Source organism: Loxodonta africana, chromosome 18 (assembly GCF_030014295.1).
Source record: "Loxodonta africana isolate mLoxAfr1 chromosome 18, mLoxAfr1.hap2, whole genome shotgun sequence".
Lineage (NCBI taxonomy): Eukaryota > Metazoa > Chordata > Mammalia > Proboscidea > Elephantidae > Loxodonta > Loxodonta africana.
In genome coordinates this window covers 27,789,379-27,795,692 of record NC_087359.1, presented here as the reverse complement: position 1 = coordinate 27,795,692, position 6,314 = coordinate 27,789,379, and positions in this window count along the sequence as shown.

Below are 6,314 nucleotides of genomic sequence, written 5' to 3'. Positions count from 1 at the left end.
GCTACAGCTATTGTGTCAATCTGTCTCGCAGAGGGCTTCCCTTGTTTTCAAACATTGTCCTTTTCTGGTGATTGATCTTTCCTGATGATGTACCCAAAGTAAGCAACCTGAAGTCTCTCTAGCTTCTCTTCTAAGGACCATTCTAGTTGTATTTCTTCTAAGACTGATTTGTTTGTTCTTCTGGCAGTTCACAGTATATGCAATATTCTTCGCCAACACCACAGTTTGAATGCATCAATTCTTCTCCTGTCTCCTTTTTCATTGTCCAGCTTTTGCATGCATGTGAGATGACTGGAAATACCACGGCTTGGGTCAGATGCACCTTAGTCATCAAAGTGACATCTTTGCTTTTTAAAACTTTAAAGAAGTCCTTTGCAGCAGATTTGCCTGATGCAATGTGTTGTTTGATTTCTTGACTGCTGCCTCCGTGGATGGTCTATCACAGACCCACTATAAACACTTGTTGTGGAAGAAACATTGTCCACTAAGATGGCGAAGTGTCCTCTCTGGGTGGACATGAGGAAATGTCTCTCAGTGCGCCTGTTGGAAGGACCAAGTGAGAATGCACATGAAATTCAGCCCTTAATAGGTGGTCACTGTATGATATGTGGAGCCCTGGTGGCGCACTGGTTAAGAGCTCAACTGCTAACCAAAAGGTCGGCATTTCAAATCCACCAGCCATACCTTGGAAACCCTATGGGGCAGTTCTACGCTGTCCTATAGGGTCGCTATGAATCGGAATCAACTTGATGGCACTGGGTTTTTTGGTTTGGTGTAATGTGGAGCAATAAACGTATTTATGAAGAGCTTGCAGTAATACAGAAAAAGATTATAATACCAATTTAAAAACGATAAAACAATTATACATACCATATAACCATAAACATGTAAAGAAAAAGTATTCAAAATCACCATACTAAAATAATAGTTATCATTGAATGGGGATTCCCCCCCATCCCCCCCCCACCTCCGCTTTTGTAAAAGCAAAGCAAGCTCATTCCAGAAAATTTGGGAAATGCATAATGGGGAGAAAATCTAAAGTTTTATCCATTAAGAAGTGGACAACTCAGTTTTTTTTTTTTTTTAGGGCCACAGTACCTACCCATCTATCCCTGTCAACTATTAGCTACCAAGCACGTTAGTGCCACCTTGTGGTCAAACTAAGCAACTACTCTTACACACACACACGCACGCACGCACGCACACACACACACTCTTACTCACACACACAGACACACACAGACACAGACACACCCCCAATGATGACTTAAATTGACAGAGGCACAGCTTCATTGTTATGTAGCCGGGTGACTTCCAGTCCAAGGTCTATCTCAGTCTGTGGCCCGAGTGGGTATCCTGAGGCCCCCACGAAATTGTCTTCAGATGAGAAATATGCCTCAAGTATTTCATTTGACTTGTTGTTAGGTGCCATCAAGTCAGTTCTGACTCCTAGGGACCCTATCTATGTCCAACAGAACCAAACCCCGCCCAGTCCTGCGCCATCCTCGCAACTGTTGCTATGTTTGAGCCCATTGTTGCAACCACTGTGTCACTCCATCTCTAGGAAGGTCTTCCTCTTTTTTACCGACCCTCTACCTTACCAAGCCTGATGTCCTTCCCTAGGACTGGTCCCTCCTGATAACATGCCCGAAATACATGAGATGGAGTTTTGCCATCCTTGCTTCTAAGGCGCACTCTGGCTGTACTTCTTCTAAGACAAATTTGTTCATTCTTCTGGCAGTCCCTTGTATATTAGCAGCCCATTATACACCCTCCATGAATCTAGCTCACCTTTTTCAGAGTATTCTGTGTTCAGTTTGATCCTTTCTGGAAACATGTCTCCACTGTGTCTAGCTTTCAGAGTGGCACTCACCTGCCCCCGTGTTTACTGCCAGTGCAGAGAAAACCCAGCAAGAACTGACCACCCGAACATCCGTCTGACCCTTCACCTGGGAGAGGAGGAGCCCAGGAGAAACACACACCTACCTGGTTCTCCTCCTTAACTCCACCCACATCAGGATCTCCACTGGGACATGGACACCCCCTGTTCTGTAAGGAGTCCACACCAGCTGCGGGAGCTTACTGAAGTTGTTGGGCTCTGCTAAGCCTCAGCTTCCTCTTCTTTAAGCGGAGAGGGTAGACCTGAGGTTCCCATCAGAATCACTTGGGGAGCTCTGACATCCTGCATTCTGTTCCTCCGCCCAGAAATCCTGACACCGGTCTGTCTTGAATTGGGTCCAGAGTCAGTGATTTTCAATGACTTTGCTATAGGGTCTCTATGAGTCGGAATTGACTTGACGGCAGAGTTTTTCTCTCTTTTTTTTTTTCCTGGATTTGGGGGCCTGGGAATCCTTAGATGATATCTAAGGACTTTTCCAGAATTGCCAGTCTCTGTCCTCTTCCCACAGAGTCTGGAAAACTTTCTCCTGAGTGTGGTGTTTTTTCATATACGACCCAAAGTGGAACCTACAGCGTGGTTAATAGTAGGGCTCTGGTGATGATGGAGGTTACATTATTTAATATAATTATCCAATTTCATTTATATTTATATTTAATTATACTTATTTTGTAGATAGGAGCCCTGGTGGCGTGACTGTTAAGTGCTTGGGTGCTAACTGAAAGGTTGGCGGTCATTCAGAAGGAGAAAAGACCTGGGGATTTGCTCCTGTAAAGATTATCGTTGTTGTGCGCCTTAGAGTGGATTCCAACTCGCCAGGTCTTCTCTCCCACGGAGCAGCTCGTAGATTTGAACCACCAACCTTCCAGTTAGCAGCCCAGTGTTCAACCATCATGCCAATGTAAAGATTACAGCCTAGGAAACTCTGTGGGGCAGTTCTACTCTGTCATGTGGGATTGGAAATAGCCTCCACGGCACCTAACAACAACAACAACAGCAACAAAAGCTCTGCGAGGGTGGAGCTTTTTTTTCCCACCACTGTGTACCCAGCCCCTAGAACAGTGCCTGGCAAACGGTACATGCTCATAAATGTGTGTTGAATGAATGAATAAATGAATGAGTGAATAAAATCGACTTCCTGCATTATTTATTCTACCATGGAGGACTTCATTAGTGAGCGTGATGAAGTGAGCTGGTAAGTTTCTGGAAAGGTAAGGCCTGAACTAAAGCACCACCTAGTAAGAAGTGTCACAGACTCACTGATGAGTAATGCAGCACCCTTCCTTTCCCCCCGACCCCACGGAGTGCTGGGGCTCAAGGGGGAGACAGACACCCTGGCTTCTCAGTGCCCTGGGGCTGGTGGCTGGCTGGCTGGCTGCCCCGGCCTCTGACTCCTCCATCTGTGCCCTCAGGTGTTAAAATTCTCCTCTGGCACATCCAAGTGGTTCGGGGGTTGTTATGTTGACTCAAGGCAGGCAAGGCTCGGGGTGAGGAGTGCTTGCCATGTGAAGCCCCACCAAACAGAAAGCAGCAGCAGCTCAGGAACACAGCCGAATGACTGCTGGGAAGCAGGGTTCGGTTTTCAGAAGGTCACCTCCAAGCCCACGTGGGGAGCACCCCGCGCTCAGAACACAGAATGCGGCTATTCCTCAATCTGGTGGTCAACCCAGAGATTAAAAACCAGGTGCTGTCGAGTCAGTTTTGACTCATGGTGACCCCACGTGTGTCAGGGTAGCATTGTGCTCCATAGGATTTTCAATGGCCGATTTTTTTTTTAATTAGATCACCAAACCTTTCTTCTGAGGCACCTCAGGTTGCACTCGAACCTCCAATCTTTTGGTTAGCAGCCAAGCACGTTAACCGTTTGCGCCACCCAGGGACAACTCAGTGATTAGAACCAGCCAAAAACACACAGTGGGCACAATAGCATTTGTATTCTGGGGGGCCTGGGGAAGGGGGAGAACCATCCAGGGCTGTTACGGAGTTGGCACCCTGTCACATGTCCTTACATGCTGGAGGAAGGACAGCCTCCTGTCTTATGAGGAAGTGGTGTGATGTGTGGAAAGAGCACTACCCAGGGAGTCCAGGCAGGGCCGTCCTACAGTCAGCACAAGGTGAGTGATGATGGGATCAGTCTTCAGGTGAAAATTTCTGGAGCAGCAGATGGATGGATGGACCTCTCCCTGGCTGAAGGAAGGTTCCAAGGCCTTCTTGCCCTAGGAACGTCATGAAGTCAGCTTCTGGGGATTGCAGTGAGAGCCCACAGATCCTTTCTTCACAGCCCAACTCTCCGGGTACTTCAGACCTGCACCCAGGAAGTCTCCCCCCAATTCTAGTGGGAACATGGTGGCACCAGGACTGACCCCACAGGGCCCCCAGAACAGGCTTATTTTCCTCAAGTGTCTTCTCCAAACTCTGGGTCTCCTATCAAACTTTCCCCTGGGCTTTGCTGGAAGCTGCCTCTGCCCACCAAGCCTCTTCACCTGCCTTTATGTCTCAGGTTGAAGGGCACCCCTTCCCCAATTAGATTCTTTTTCAAACAAAAACAAACAAACAAATAAAACGCAAGCCCGATGCTGTTGAGTTGATTCCAACTCATGGAGACCCCAAGTGTTAGAGTAGAACTGCTCCATAGGGTTTTCTTGGCTCTAATCTTCACAGAAGCAAATTGCCAGGTCTTTCTCCTGCAGTGCTGCCAGGTGGGTTTGAACTGCCAACCTTTCAGCTAATACCTGAGCACAAACTGTTTGTGCCATCCACAGACCTTCTTTGAAACAAAATAACTGTAAAACAATTTTTCTCAAAATAATTGGGGAAATTTGAATGTGAACTGAGTATTCAGGACATCAAGGAAATACTATTACTTATGTCAGGTGTGATAAGGGTATTGTATGTAGGAAAATACCCTTATGTTTTAAAAATGTACAGTGAAGTATTTAGGGATGGATGGCCACAGTGTCTGCAATTTCCTTTTAAATACTTCAGAAAAAAATTAGATGAAGCAAATCTAGAAAGATGTTATTAACATTGTTAAATCCAGGTGATGAGCAAGTAAGGCTTATGTATGTTTGAAAGTTTATACAATACAAAGCGGGAAGAACAAGGTCACCCCCTATTATGGATGAAATTGTGTCCCCCCAATATATGTTTTGTAAATCCTAACCCCTGTACACGTGGATATAATCCCATTTGGAAATAGGATTTTGTTATGTTAATGAGACCAGATCAGTTTAGGATGCATTTTAAGGCAATCACCTTTGAGATATAAAAGAGCAGGTTAGGCACAGAAAAGGAAGCACAAAGGAGGGGGAGACACACACCACGCGAAGATCGCCAAGGAACTGAGGAGCAGAAGCTAAAAAGGGACAAGGACCTTCCCCGAGAGTGGACAGAGAGAGAGCCTTCCCCGGGGACCAGTGCCCTGAATTCTGACTCCTAGCCTCCTAAACTGTGAGACAATAAATTTCTGTTTGTTAAAGTCACCTACTTGTGGTATTTCTATTACAGCAGCACTAAGAAACTAGGGCACCCCATCTGAGAAGCCTTCCTTGATCCTCTAAAGCTGGCTAGGTACCCTCTTCATGGGCTACCTGTCTTGGTCTGACATTAATCACCAGGGCCCTACTGTCCTGAATTCAGCTACCTGCTTCTCCAACTAGGCTAAGACCCTTGGGGCTATCTCATAGAGTCTGACAGAGAGTAGGTGCTAAAAAGAAGTGTTCAGAAGGAGGGAAGGAGGAGAGAAGGAAGAAGGGAACAAGGAGAGGGAGGAAGGGGGTCTCATCTCAGTGTCTGGTACGAGCAAGTTCTCAACCGTGTTTTTTAGTCTGAATCTTCTGAGAGGAAGCCTCCTCTCCTGTCTTCTCCTTGAGACAGTCTTTAAAGTTTTAGACTTGTGACAGTCTAAAAACGAGTGGCTTTTGTGGCCACCTTCACTTACTTTGTCCTGAGCACACCCTCAGCCAAAGTGCTGGTGGAAATTGAGGTAAAATATTTACGACCACCACACAAAACCTTGCACAGGAATATTCATAGTGGGCATTATTCATAATTGCCAAAAAGTGAAAAGAACCCAAATGTCCATCAACTGAGGAATGCATAAATAAGACGTGGTATGCCAATGTAATGAAATATTATTAAGAATGAAACCCTGATACATGCTACAGCATGGAAGAGCCTTGAACACATTATGCTGGGTGAAAGTCAGTCACAAAGGACCTCACATTGTATGATTCCATTCATACGAAATGTCTAGAACAGGCAAAGCCATAAAGACAGAAAGTAGATTAGTGGTGGCCTAGGGCTGGGAGCTTGGAGGGGGAAACAAGGAGGGTATGGGGTTTCTTTTTGGGGCGATGAAAATGTTGAAAAAAATTTTTGTTTTAAATATATTTTATTTTTTGTTATTGTGGTTATT